Source organism: Salvelinus alpinus, chromosome 29, assembly GCF_045679555.1.
Source record: "Salvelinus alpinus chromosome 29, SLU_Salpinus.1, whole genome shotgun sequence".
Lineage (NCBI taxonomy): Eukaryota > Metazoa > Chordata > Actinopteri > Salmoniformes > Salmonidae > Salvelinus > Salvelinus alpinus.
Window position 1 is genome coordinate 3,051,424 of NC_092114.1, and position 13,806 is coordinate 3,065,229.

Here is a 13,806-nt window from a genome sequence, read left to right on the forward strand (position 1 = left end):
CCAACCCCTCTTTAGTAGGGTCAGGTTGGTGAAGTCCAATCCCTCTTTAGTAGGGTCAGGTTGGTGAAGTCCAATCCCTCTTTAGTAGGGTCAGGTTGGTGAAGTCCAATCCCTCTTTAGTAGGGTCAGGTTGGTGAAGTCCAATCCCTCTTTAGTAGGGTCAGGTTGGTGAAGTCCAACCACTCTTTAGTAGGGTCAGGTTGGTGAAGTCCAATCCCTCTTTAGTAGGGTCAGGTTGGTGAAGTCCAACCACTCTTTAGTAGGGTCAGGTTGGTGAAGTCCAATCCCTCTTTAGTAGGGTCAGGTTGGTGAAGTCCAACCACTCTTTAGTAGGGTCAGGTTGGTGAAGTCCAATCCCTCTTTAGTAGGGTCAGGTTGGTGAAGTCCAACCACTCTTTATTAGGGTCAGGTTGGTGAAGTCCAATCCCTCTTTAGTAGGGTCAGGTTGGTGAAGTCCAACCACTCTTTAGTAGGGTCAGGTTGGTGAAGTCCAATCCCTCTTTAGTAGGGTCAGGTTGGTGAAGTCCAACCACTCTTTAGTAGGGTCAGGTTGGTGAAGTCCAATCCCTCTTTAGTAGGGTCAGGTTGGTGAAGTCCAACCACTCTTTATTAGGGTCAGGTTGGTGAAGTCCAGCCACTCTTTATTAGGGTCAGGTTGGTGAAGTCCAACCACTCTTTAGTAGGGTCAGGTTGGTGAAGTCCAATCCCTCTTTAGTAGGGTCAGGTTGGTGAAGTCCAACCACTCTTTAGTAGGGTCAGGTTGGTGAAGTCCAATCCCTCTTTAGTAGGGTCAGGTTGGTGAAGTCCAACCACTCTTTATTAGGGTCAGGTTGGTGAAGTCCAGCCACTCTTTAGTAGGGTCAGGTTGGTGAAGTCCAACCACTCTTTATTAGGGTCAGGTTGGTGAAGTCCAATCCCTCTTTAGTAGGGTCAGGTTGGTGAAGTCCAACCACTCTTTAGTAGGGTCAGGTTGGTGAAGTCCAATCCCTCTTTAGTAGGATCAGGTTGGTGAAGTCCAACCACTCTTTAGTAGGGTCAGGTTGGTGAAGTCCAATCCCTCTTTAGTAGGGTCAGGTTGGTGAAGTCCAACCACTCTTTAGTAGGGTCAGGTTGGTGAAGTCCAATCCCTCTTTAGTAGGGTCAGGTTGGTGAAGTCCAACCACTCTTTATTAGGGTCAGGTTGGTGAAGTCCAGCCACTCTTTATTAGGGTCAGGTTGGTGAAGTCCAACCACTCTTTAGTAGGGTCAGGTTGGTGAAGTCCAATCCCTCTTTAGTAGGGTCAGGTTGGTGAAGTCCAACCACTCTTTAGTAGGGTCAGGTTGGTGAAGTCCAATCCCTCTTTAGTAGGGTCAGGTTGGTGAAGTCCAACCACTCTTTATTAGGGTCAGGTTGGTGAAGTCCAGCCACTCTTTAGTAGGGTCAGGAGGGAAAACATGTCAAAGAAATGTGTGTATATAATTTTGATTGAAAGTGGAGTGGTAGTGTGCGTGTGCATGTGTGTGTGTTTGAGTGTGTAAAAGTGCACATCTGTCGTCTCATCTACACCGTGCCCCACCAGCTCCTTCAGGACGTGGGAGAACAAAGGCTTTCCATTACCACTGGTGCAATGCCACGTCCCAAATGAATCCCCTCTTCCCTGGTCAGGAGATGTGCACTATGTAAGGAATAGGCTGCTTTTTGGGACGCAGTCTGTCTCTGCCTGCAGGGAGATTTCACATCATAATTATCTGAATGATGAGATTCTGTGGTGCAGAAGGCCTGTCTGATCTCTTTCGCTCTGCTACCCCTCCACCTCTCTCTTAAAAACTTCTTCCTGAATTACTACTCATCACGACTAACACGATTTATACCAAACCTACTGGTTTTGCTAGTGAATTACTGCTACTAACACGATTTACACCAAACCTACTGGTTTTGCTAGTGAATTACTGCTACTAACACGATTTACACCAAACCTACTGGTTTTACTAGTGAAGCTACTAACACGATTTACACCAAACCTACTGGTTTTACTAGGGAATTACTGCTACTAACACGATTTACACCAAACCTACTGGTTTTACTAGTGAATTACTGCTACTAACACGATTTACACCAAACCTACTGGTTTTACTAGTGAATTACTGCTACTAACACGATTTACACCAAACCTACTGGTTTTACTAGTGAATTACTGCTACTAACACGATTTACACCAAACCTACTGGTTTTACTAGGGATTTACTGCTACTAACACGATTTACACCAAACCTACTGGTTTTACTAGTGAATTACTGCTACTAACACGATTTACACCAAACCTACTGGTTTTACTAGTGAAGCTACTAACACGATTTACACCAAACACTTGACACTTTTTGGTTAGTCCCTTTGAAGCCTCGTCCTGATTTAACTCTCCAGATCTTCTTATTTGCTTCTCCACCACGTCACCTTTTAGAAAATAAAGACAAACACAAGAGACTACCATATATATGCTGACAGAGGTCACATAAGACAACACAGAAAACAGTTGATTAACAGTGTTAATCTCACCAACAACATCCTCCAGTCTTCTTACCTCGAGGGTCTCCTTGGCAACAGGTCAAAAGAGGTAAGTAGACCAATATGAACATACTGTACATTTGCATACGTACTTATTACCACGACAACAGAGGCCACATAGCTACATTTCAACGGGGCTAGCAAACAGCTAGTTCTAAACACAATACATCTTCATGACAACAGCTAATGGCTAACACCGTTTTGGCTAGCGATCTTTTTTGATGTGGTAAAAAGTGATATAAACAGCTAAACAACGACATGACAGTATTCATAAAGGGAAGTGAAACTTCCAGATGGTGCCAGTGTAAAGGCGATGAAAGACAGGATGGAAGATGGCTACAGTTAGGATTGTCAAAAACAGTAGCTAGCTAACAAAACAACCAACTACTTCCTGGTTTGTATTTATTTTTCTGCGATTGTGAAAATCTGTTGCAGTAAAGCTGTAGTGTTGCGACTATTTATTTACTACCAACATCAAGTAGTCAACATCTCTACCAGATTACTACAGGAAACTCTACTGTTTTCCTACTGAACACTATAAAACTCTACCAGATTACTACAGGAAACTACTGTTTTCATACTGAACACTATAAAACTCTACCAGATTACTACAGGAAACTACTGTTTTCATACTGAACACTATAAAACTCTACCAGATTACTACAGGAAACTACTGTTTTCATACTGAACACTATAAAACTCTACCAGATTACTACAGGAAACTACTGTTTTCATACTGAACACTATAAAACTCTACCAGATTACTACAGGAAACTACTGTTTTCATACTGAACACTATAAAACTCTACCAGATTACTACAGGAAACTCTACTGTTTTCCTACTGAACTGCAAAACTCTACCTGAGTTTTGTAGTGTTCACGACACAATCCCTACATAGTCTCTACATATTCACTACATAGTCTGTACATTGTCTCTACATAGTCACTACGTAGTCACTACGTAGTCTGAACATAGTCACTATGTAGTAACTACATAGTCTGTACATTGTCTCTACATAGTCTCTACATAGTCATTATGTAGTCTGAACATAGTCGCTACATAGTTGCTGCATAGTCTCTACATAGTCTGTACACAGTCACTACATAGTCTCTACATAGTCACTATATAGTCACTACGTAGTCTGTACATTGTCACTACATAGTCTCTACATAGTCTTTACATAGTTTCTACATAGTCACTACATAGTCTCTACATAGTTGTTACATAGTCGCTACATAGTCTCTACATAGTCTCTACATTGTCACTACGTAGTCTGAACATAGTCACTACGTAGTAACTACATAGTCACTACGTAGTAACTACATAGTCGCTACATTGTCGCTACATAGTCACTACATAGTCACTACATTGTCACTATATAGTCACTACGTAGTCTGCACTTTGTCTCTACATAGTCTCCACATGGTCTCTACTTAGTCTCTACATAGTTGCTACATAGTCACTACGTAATCTGAACATAGTCGATACATAGTCTTTACATATTCAATATGTAGTGTGTACATAGTCACTACATAGTCACTACGTAGTTTCTACATAGTCACTATATATTCACTACGTAGTCTGTACATTGTCACTACATAGTCTCTACGTAGTCTGTACATTGTCACTACATAGTCTCTACATAGTCACTACTTAGTCTCTACTTAGTCGCTACATAGTCGCTACATAGTCTCTACATAGTCTCTACATGGTCTCTACATGGTCTCTACTTAGTCACTACATAGTTGCTACATAGTCTCTATGTAGTCTGAACATAGTCACTACATAGTCTCTACATGTATGTACATAGTCACTACTACATGAATAGGCTTTGTATAGTAATTCAGTAGTACTTTTTCATTAGTCTCTCTCTCTCTCTCTCTCTCTCTCTCTCTCTCTCTCTCTCTCTCTCTCTGGAGCTACAGTATCAAGGGAGGAGAGGGAGGAGGAGAGGGAGGAGGAGAGAGGGTGGCTTTAACTCGATTCTCTCTGTCTGCGAGAGCGAGAGAGAGAGACCCCACCATAGCCCAGGCTTTACTTAGCATATTGAAATTGAAAAGCGTTCCTCAGTAGTTACAAGTAAACAATCACTAGTGATATTCAGAACAACATCAGAATCAGCACACCAACACTACAGACAGACACTGCTACATATCTACAACCTAAAAGGGTACTTTGGCTGTCCCCATAGGAGAACCCTTTAAAGAACCCTATTTAGTTCCAGGTAGAACCCGTTTGGTTCCACGTAGAACCATTTTGGGTTCCACGTAGAACCCTTCCCACGGAGGGGGTTGCCGAAGAACTGTTGTGGAACCCTTTTTTTCTAGATTAAATCCTGCACATCAAACTAATTTCCCAGCGTTCACAATCCCACTTTGCCAAATCAAGTTTCTGTTTTATGATCATGTTGATGTTATGTGTTATTGAATGAAAGGCCCTGTTTTATGATCATGTTGATTGATTGGTTATGTGTTATTGAATGAAAGGCCCTGTTTTATGATCATGTTGATTGATTGGTTATGTGTTATTGAATGAAAGGCCCTGTTTTATGATCATGTTGATTGATTGGTTATGTGTTATTGAGTGAAACTGTTTTGTCAAATCAATGCTTCAAGAAAACAAGATGTCGTAAAAATCGAATCAAATATTATTGGTCACCTGGTTAACAGATGTTAATGGTCACCTGGTTAAACAGATGTTATTGGTCACCTGGTTAAACAGATGTTATTGGTCACATACACCTGGTTAAACAGATGTTATTGGTCACCTGGTCACCTGGTTAACAGATGTTAATGGTCACCTGGTCACCTGGTTAACAGATGTTATTGGTCACCTGGTTAAACAGATGTTATTGGTCACATACACCTGGTTAAACAGATGTTATTGGTCACCTGGTCACCTGGTTAACAGATGTTAATGGTCACCTGGTCACCTGGTTAACAGATGTTATTGGTCACCTGGTTAAACAGATGTTATTGGTCACATACACCTGGTTAAACAGATGTTATTGGTCACCTGGTCACATACACCTGGTTAAACAGATGTTATTGGTCACCTGGTTAAACAGATGTTAATGGTCACATGGTTAAACAGATGTTAATGGTCACATGGTTAAACAGATGTTAATGGTCACATGGTTAACAGATGTTATTGGTCACATGGTTAAACAGATGTTAATGGTCACATGGTTAACAGATGTTAATGGTCACATGGTTAAACAGATGTTAATGGTCACATGGTTAGCAGATGTTATTGGTCACATGGTTAAACAGATGTTAATGGTCACATGGTTAGCAGATGTTAATGGTCACCTGGTTAACAGATGTTAATGGTCACATGGTTAACAGATGTTAATGGTCACATGGTTAAACAGATGTTATTGGTCACATGGTTAAACAGATGTTAATGGTCACATGGTTAACAGATGTTATTGGTCACATGGTTAAACAGATGTTAATGGTCACATGGTTAAACAGATGTTAATGGTCACATGGTTAACAGATGTTAATGGTCACCTGGTTAACAGATGTTAATGGTCACCTGGTTAACAGATGTTAATGGTCACCTGGTTAAACAGATGTTAATGGTCACCTGGTTAAACAGATGTTAATGGTCACATGGTTAACAGATGTTAATGGTCACCTGGTTAAACAGATGTTAATGGTCACCTGGTTAAACAGATGTTAATGGTCACCTGGTTAACAGATGTTAATGGTCACATGGTTAAACAGATGTTATTGGTCACCTGGTTAACAGATGTTAATGGTCACATGGTTAACAGATGTTAATGGTCACATGGTTAGCAGATGTTAATGGTCACATGGTTAACAGATGTTAATGGTCACATGGTTAACAGATGTTAATGGTCACATGGTTAGCAGATGTTAATGGTCACATGGTTAACAGATGTTAATGGTCACCTGGTTAAACAGATGTTAATGGTCACATGGTTAGCAGATGTTAATGGTCACATGGTTAGCAGATGTTAATGCGAGTGTAGCGAAATGCTTGTGCTTCTAGTTCCGACAATGCAGTAATAACTAACAAGTAATCTAACAGTTCCCCAATAACTACCTAATACACACAAATCTAAAGGGGTGAAGGAGAATATGTACATATAAATACAGAGCCGAGCTGTGTAGGTAAGGCGCAATAGGTGGTATAAAATACAGTATATACATATGATATGAGTAATGTACGATATGTAACATTATTAAAGTGGAAATGTTTTTAAAGTGGCATTGTTTAAAGTGACTAGTGATCCATCTGTTAAAGGGGCCAGTGATCGGGTCTCCACGTAGGCAGCAGCCTCTCTGAGTTAAAGATTGCTGTTTAACAGTCTGATGGCCTTGAGATAGAAGCTGTTTTTCAGTCTCTCGGTCCCTGCTTTGATGCACCTGTACTGACCTCGCCTTCTGGATGATAGCGGTGTGAACAGGCAGTGGCTCGGGTGGTTGTTGTCCTTGATGATCTTTTTGGCCTTCCTATGTAATCAGGTGCTGTAGGTGTCCTGGAGGGCAGGTAGTTTGCCCCCGGTGACGCGTTGTGCAGACCTCACTACCCTCTGGAGAGCCCTGAGGTTGTGGGCGGTGCAGTTGCCATACCAGGCGGTGATACAGCCCGACAGGATGCTCTCAATGGTGCATCTGTAAAAGTTTGTGAGGGTTTTAGATGACAAGCCAAATTTCTTCAGCCTCCTGAGGTTGAAGAGGCGCTGTTGTTCCTTCTTCACCACACTGTCTGTGTGGGTGGACCGTTTCAGTTTTTCAATTTTCAGTTTGTCTGTGATGTGTACGCCGAGGAACTTTCAAACTTTCCACCTTCTCCACTGTGGTCCCATCGATGTGGATAGGGGGCGTGCTCCCTCTGCTGTTTCCTGAAGTCCACGATCATCTCCTTTGTTGACGTTGAGTGTGAGGTTATTTTCCTGACACCATACTCCGAGGGCCCTCACCTCCTCCCTGTAGGCCGCCTCGTCGTTGTTGGTAATCAAGCCTACCACTGTAGTGTTGTCTGCAAACTTGATGATTGAGTTGGAGGCGTGCATGAGTGAACAGGGAGTACAGGAGGGGGCTGAGCACGCACCCTTGTGGGGCCCCAGTGTTCAGGATCAGCGAAGTGGAGATGTTGTTACCTACCTTCACCACCTGGGAGCGGCCCGTCTCAGAAAGTCCAGGACCCAGTTGCACAGGGCGGGGTTGAGACCCAGGGTCTAGAGCTTAATGATGAGCTTGGAGAGTACTATGGTGTTGAATGCTGAGCTGGAGTCAATGAACAGCATTCTTACATAGGTATTCCTCTTGTCCAGATGGGTTAGGGCAGTGTGCAGTGTGACGGCGATTGCATCGTCTGTGGACCTGTTGGGGCGGTAAGCAAATTGGAGTGGGTCTAGGGTGTCAGGTAGGGTGGAGGTGATATGATCCTTGACTAGTCTCTCAAAGCACTTCATGATGACAGAAGTGAGTGCTACGGGGCGGTAGTCATTTAGTTCAGTTACCTTAGCTTTCTTGGGAACAGGAACAATGGTGGCCATCTTGATGCATGTGGGGACAGCAAACTGGGATAGGGAGAGATTGAATATGTCCGGAAACACACCAGCCAGCTGGTCTGCGCACGCTCTGAGAACGCAGCTAGTTATGCTGTCTGGGCCAGCAGCCTTGCGAGGGTTAAAACGTTCAGCCACGGAGAAAGAGAGCGGGGGAGGGGGGCGCAGTCCTTGTTAGCGGGCCGCGACAGTGGCAGTGTATTATCCTCAAAGCGGGCAAAGAAGGTGTTTAGTTTGTCTGGAAGTGTGACCTTGGTGTCCGTGACACGGCTGATTGTCTGTAGACCCTGCCACACGTCTCGTGTCTGAGCCGGTGAATTGTGACTCCACTTTGTCTCTATATCGACATTTTGCCTGTTTGATTGCCTTATGGAGGGAATAACTAAACTATTTATATTCAGCCATATCCCCAGATCTCTTTCCATGGTTAAATGCGGTGGTTCACGCTTTCAGTTTTGCGCCAAAAACCGCCATCCATCCACAATTAGGACCGTTTGGGACACAACCCTAATGCATTACTTTTCATCTGGGCCCCTGGTCGTAGTGCACAACAGAGTGAATAGGGACCGTATGGGGACACAACCCTAATGCATTACTTTTCATCTGGGCCCCTGATCGTAGTGCACAACAGAGTGAATAGGGACCGTATGGGGACACAGCCCTAATGTGTGATGGAGTACTCAGAACTCAATACATGTTATTATGAGAATTTGGTAGTGTGAGATATTGAGGGAGAATTATTAAACCCAGGGTACACACACTGAAATCCCTGCAGATTTGTAGAATCAATAGTGCTGAGGGCCTCAAGGAGGCTTCTGGGTTCCAATACCAGCAACACGTCACTAATGGGAATAACAGACCACTGAAAGAGTTCATTAGGTTGAATACGATGAGATGTCTGTCCGACCAAGTGACACGTTTAGCCTGGTTTGTGTGTGCATTTGTGCGTACCTTCGTCCATGCTTGTCTGTGTGCCCCCCACCCCCCACCCTCCTCCCCCCTCCCCCCCGTACACTTCTCACACAGCCCAGGCTGGCAGATGGCTGGTCCTGCTTGCCAGGAAAAGCATGTGAATTAAAGGTTATACCCACCAGGTTTGAAGTGCTGCCAGTTTCCGCCTCAGCTCCGCCTCAGCTCCGACTCAGCTCCGGCTCAGCTCCGACTCAGCTCCGACTCAGCTCCAACTCAGTTCCAGCTCAGCTCCGACTCAGCTCCGACTCAGCTCCAGCTCAGCTCCAGCTCAGCTCCGACTCAGCTCCGACTCAGCTCCAGCTCAGCTCCAGCTCAGCTCCGACTCAGCTCCGGCTCAGCTCCAACTCAGTTCCAGCTCAGCTCCGACTCAGCTCCGACTCAGCTCCAGCTCAGCTCCAGCTCAGCTCCAGCTCAGCTCCGACTCAGCTCCAGCTCAGCTCCAGCTCAGCTCCAGCTCAGCTCCGACTCAGCTCCGGCTCAGCTCCGACTCAGCTCCGACTCAGCTCCGGCTCAGCTCCGGCTCAGCTCCGACTCAGCTCCGGCTCAGCTCCGGCTCAGCTCCGACTCAGCTCCGGCTCAGCTCCGGCTCAGCTCCGGCTCAGCTCCGACTCAGCTCCGACTCAGCTCCGGCTCAGCTCCGGCTCAGCTCCGGCTCAGCTCCGGCTCAGCTCCGACTCAGATCCGCCTCAGATCCGCCTCAGATCCGCCTCAGCTCCGACTCAGCTCCGACTCAGCTCCGACTCAGATCCGCCTCAGATCCGCCTCAGCTCCGCGTCAGCTCCGCCTCAGCTCCGACTCAGCTCCGGCTCAGCTCCGACTCAGCTCCGACTCAGCTCCGGTTGGTGAAGCAGCCCCAGCAGCCTCGGCCCACCTGCCTGTCAGCCCCGAGACATCTGGCTCCATGAGCGTGGAATGAGCATGGTGCTGTGAGGAATCACTGTCATCTGTTCAGTTCAGCAGTCTGTCTGAGAATACACTTTACTGTGTGTGTATGTGTGTGTGGGGGGGGGACTGTGTGTGAGTGTGTTTGTCGAGGGATGCTTGTGTGTGTGTGTGTGTGTGTGTGTGTGTGTGTGTGTGTGTGTGTGTGTGTGTGTGTGTGTGTGTGTGTGTGTGTGTGTGTGTGTGTGTGTGTGTGTGTGTGTGTGTGTGTGTGTGTGTGTGTGTGTGTGTGTGTGTGTGTGTGTGTGTGTGTGTGTGTGTTTTTTTACACCACTGATCATAGTGGTCTCTGACTTGGTCCATTTAGCCGGAACAAGTTTACAAATAATTTTTTCAATGCTGATTTCAATGTCATTGAGAAAACAGAAGGTGTCCAAATGTAATTTTTTATACAAATATCCTTTCTGAATTAAAAAGGTCATCCTAGAAGTAATCATCCACTTTTTTTCCCCCAATCTGTAATCTGATTACAATATTTTTGCTGCTAACGTAATAGATTACAACAATAATACATAAATACAGATGTAATCAGTTAAATGTAATCCATTACTCACCCAACTCTGCATTTAGGAGAGTGTGTGTCAGAAAGTGGGACTCAATTTGAGTCTGTAGACACTGAGTGAAACAGACAACGTCCTGGTGAAGGCTTAGCATTATATCCTGTCTGGGATCGTAATGCATTCCCAGTATGTTCCCCACGTTTGTTTTATCTCAGAGGGCTGAAACGGTATGGCTACAGAGTAGGTTCACAGATGTTCCCACATATTTCTGGGACTTCTGGTTACGAAGAAAAATCATATGGCTGGAACAGGAATGGGGTAATTCTGATAGAAATCCTACTAAACCAGTCCCCCCTGGATACACGCTTTAGTTTTTGCCCCTAGAACTACATAGCTGATTCCAATAATCAAAGATTATTTCAATCAATTGTGTAGTTCTAGGGGCAAAAACCCAAAACCTGCACCTCTCGGGGTCCCAGGACCGAGTTTGGGAAACGCTGTACTCCTCAATATGTTGAGCTGATCTAATACAATTTGTCCGTTTATATGAAGTCCATTGTAAACCTACAGCGTATGTTGAAAAAGCACGCTCAGATTTCATACATTCTATTGTAATATGTTGGCCAATGTTAAAACTAAATGTTTTTGTGTTGCAGTAAGTATTTCAAAATATACTAACTTTTAAATGTTGAGTCACGCTAACTTACACCAAAATTACTTTGACTCATAAAAAAGAGTTCCCTCCACTTCTACATACAGTTTGTAAAGTCCGTAAAGTGGAGCTGACCCCTTTTTTAACAAACCAGTGGAGGCTACTGAGACCCTCCTATAGGTTTTAACTCCAACCCTGTTCCTGGAGAGAAACCCTCCCGTAGGTTTTAACTCCAACCCTGTTCCTGGAGAGAGACCCTCCTATAGGTTTTAACTCCAACCCTGTTCCTGGAGAGAAACCCTCCTGTAGGTTTTAACTCCAACCCTGTTCCTGGAGAGAAACCCTCCTGTAGGTTTTAACTACAACCCTGTTCCTGGAGAGAAACCCTCCTGTAGGTTTTAACTCCAACCCTGTTCCTGGAGAGAAACCCTCCCGTAGGTTTTAACTACAACCCTGTTCCTGGAGAGAAACCCTCCTGTAGGTTTTAACTACAACCCTGTTCCTGGAGAGAAACCCTCCTGTAGGTTTTAACTCCAACCCTGTTCCTGGAGAGAGACCCTCCTGTAGGTTTTAACTACAACCCTGTTCCTGGAGAGATACCCTCCTGTAGGTTTTAACTACAACCCTGTTCCTGGAGAGAAACCCTCCTGTAGGTTTTAACTCCAACCCTGTTCCTGGAGAGATACCCTCCTGTAGGTTTTAACTCCAACCCTGTTCCTGGAGAGAGACCCTCCTGTAGGTTTTAACTCCAACCCTGTTCCTGGAGAGATACCCTCCTGTAGGTTTTAACTACAACCCTGTTCCTGGAGAGAAACCCTCCTGTAGGTTTTAACTACAACCCTGTTCCTGGAGAGAAACCCTCCTGTAGGTTTACACTCTAACCCTGTTCCTGGAGAGAGACCCTCCTGTAGGTTTTAACTACAACCCTGTTCCTGGAGAGATACCCTCCTGTAGGTTTTAACTCCAACCCTGTTCCTGGAGAGAAACCCTCCTGTAGGTTTACACTCTAACCCTAATATAGCGAAATAAATCTGTTTAGGCGAGGTGCTGGCTAGTGAACCCTTGAGAAATGTAAGTAGAGCCGCACACTCTAGGAGCTCAGATGCAATAATTGAATAACCAACGTTTCGTCAGACAAGCTGTCTTCATCATGGTCAACCTAACATGATTTTGGCCACATAGGGGTGGGTTAATAGCATGAAATCACAGTACTACCCTTTTCCCACATATGACATTCAAAACGATGACACACCAAATGATTACCACCAATCAGAGACCACTATGATGACACACAAGATGTGTTTGATGGGTTATTTTTTTTCTTGTACAGCCTCTTAAGGGGAAGGTAATCCAACAGTAACTGAAAGTAATCAGATTACATTACTGAGTTAAAAGTTACATTACTGATTTAAAAAAGTAACTGTAATGTAGTTAATTTAGAAAGTATCCTATCCTACCCTGGTGTAATCCTAGGAATAGTTCCATGTGTTTTCATGGGTTATTTTTTGTCTTGTACAGCCTCCTAAGGGAAATGTTTTCCAAAAGTAACTGAAACTAATCAGATTACGTAACTGAGTTTGGGTAATCTAAACGTTACGTTAATGAAACATATCTTGGACCGGTAACTAGAAACTGATTCCATTTAGAAGGCAACCAACCCAACCTTGCAGACCAGGACTAGCGTATCAGTGTTTGTCTCTGAGGAGTATTCAGTAGTGCAGTGGTTACGCTATGGTGGAAACAGACCAAGTGACCCGTTACGGAGATCACACGCATGAGGTCAAACCCATCAGTGATGTGTGCGTTTGTGTGCATGCATGTGAGCGTGTGTGAGAGTGTGTGTGTGAGTGTGTGCATGCATGTGAGCGTGTGTGAGAGTGTGTGTGTGAGTGTGTGTTTGTGTGTGTGCTTGTTTGACCTCGTACCGAGGTGAAAACCATCAGTGATGTGTGTGTGCGTTTGTGTGCATGCATGTGAGCGTGTGTGTGAGTGTGTGTTTGTGTGTGTGCTTGTTTGACCTCGTACTGAGGTGAAACCCATCAGTAATGTGGAGATAAACCAGACGCCCAGTGAGAGTAGATGACATGTCCACCACACTCTGAATGTAGCAAACAGAAAAAAGTTCTGTTGACTAAAAGTGCTTCTTCTTCTTGTATTTTGAGTAGCTAAGATAAAAACGTTTTAACTTTAAAAAAAAAGCTAAGTTGTTGCAATGAAGAAACTTTGATTCAAACTGTTGCCATCCTTTGTATAGTAGATCTAACTGGTCTGTTTTTGACATTTTTGAAATGATTGCAAAGTGTTGTTGCTCTTCAGGAAATTATATTCCATTGTGTGTAATATCTTTCCATCTCTACTTCTTGGCCCGCTCTCCTTATTTCACAGGACGTCCTGGTAAAATCGAAGTAGAGGAAAGTGTTCCACCGCGTGTTGAAGAAGTGAAACCTCCCTCACCTCGTGGGGTTCCCCTGGAACCTGAAGATCCCCAGAAACATGGTACAAAAAGAGTGCGTCCCAAATGACACCCTATTCCCTATATAGTGCACTACTTTAGACCAGAGCCCTATTCCCTATATAGTGCACTACTTTACCAGAGCCCTATTCCCTATATAGTGCACTACTTTAGACCAGAGCCCTATTCCCTATATAGTA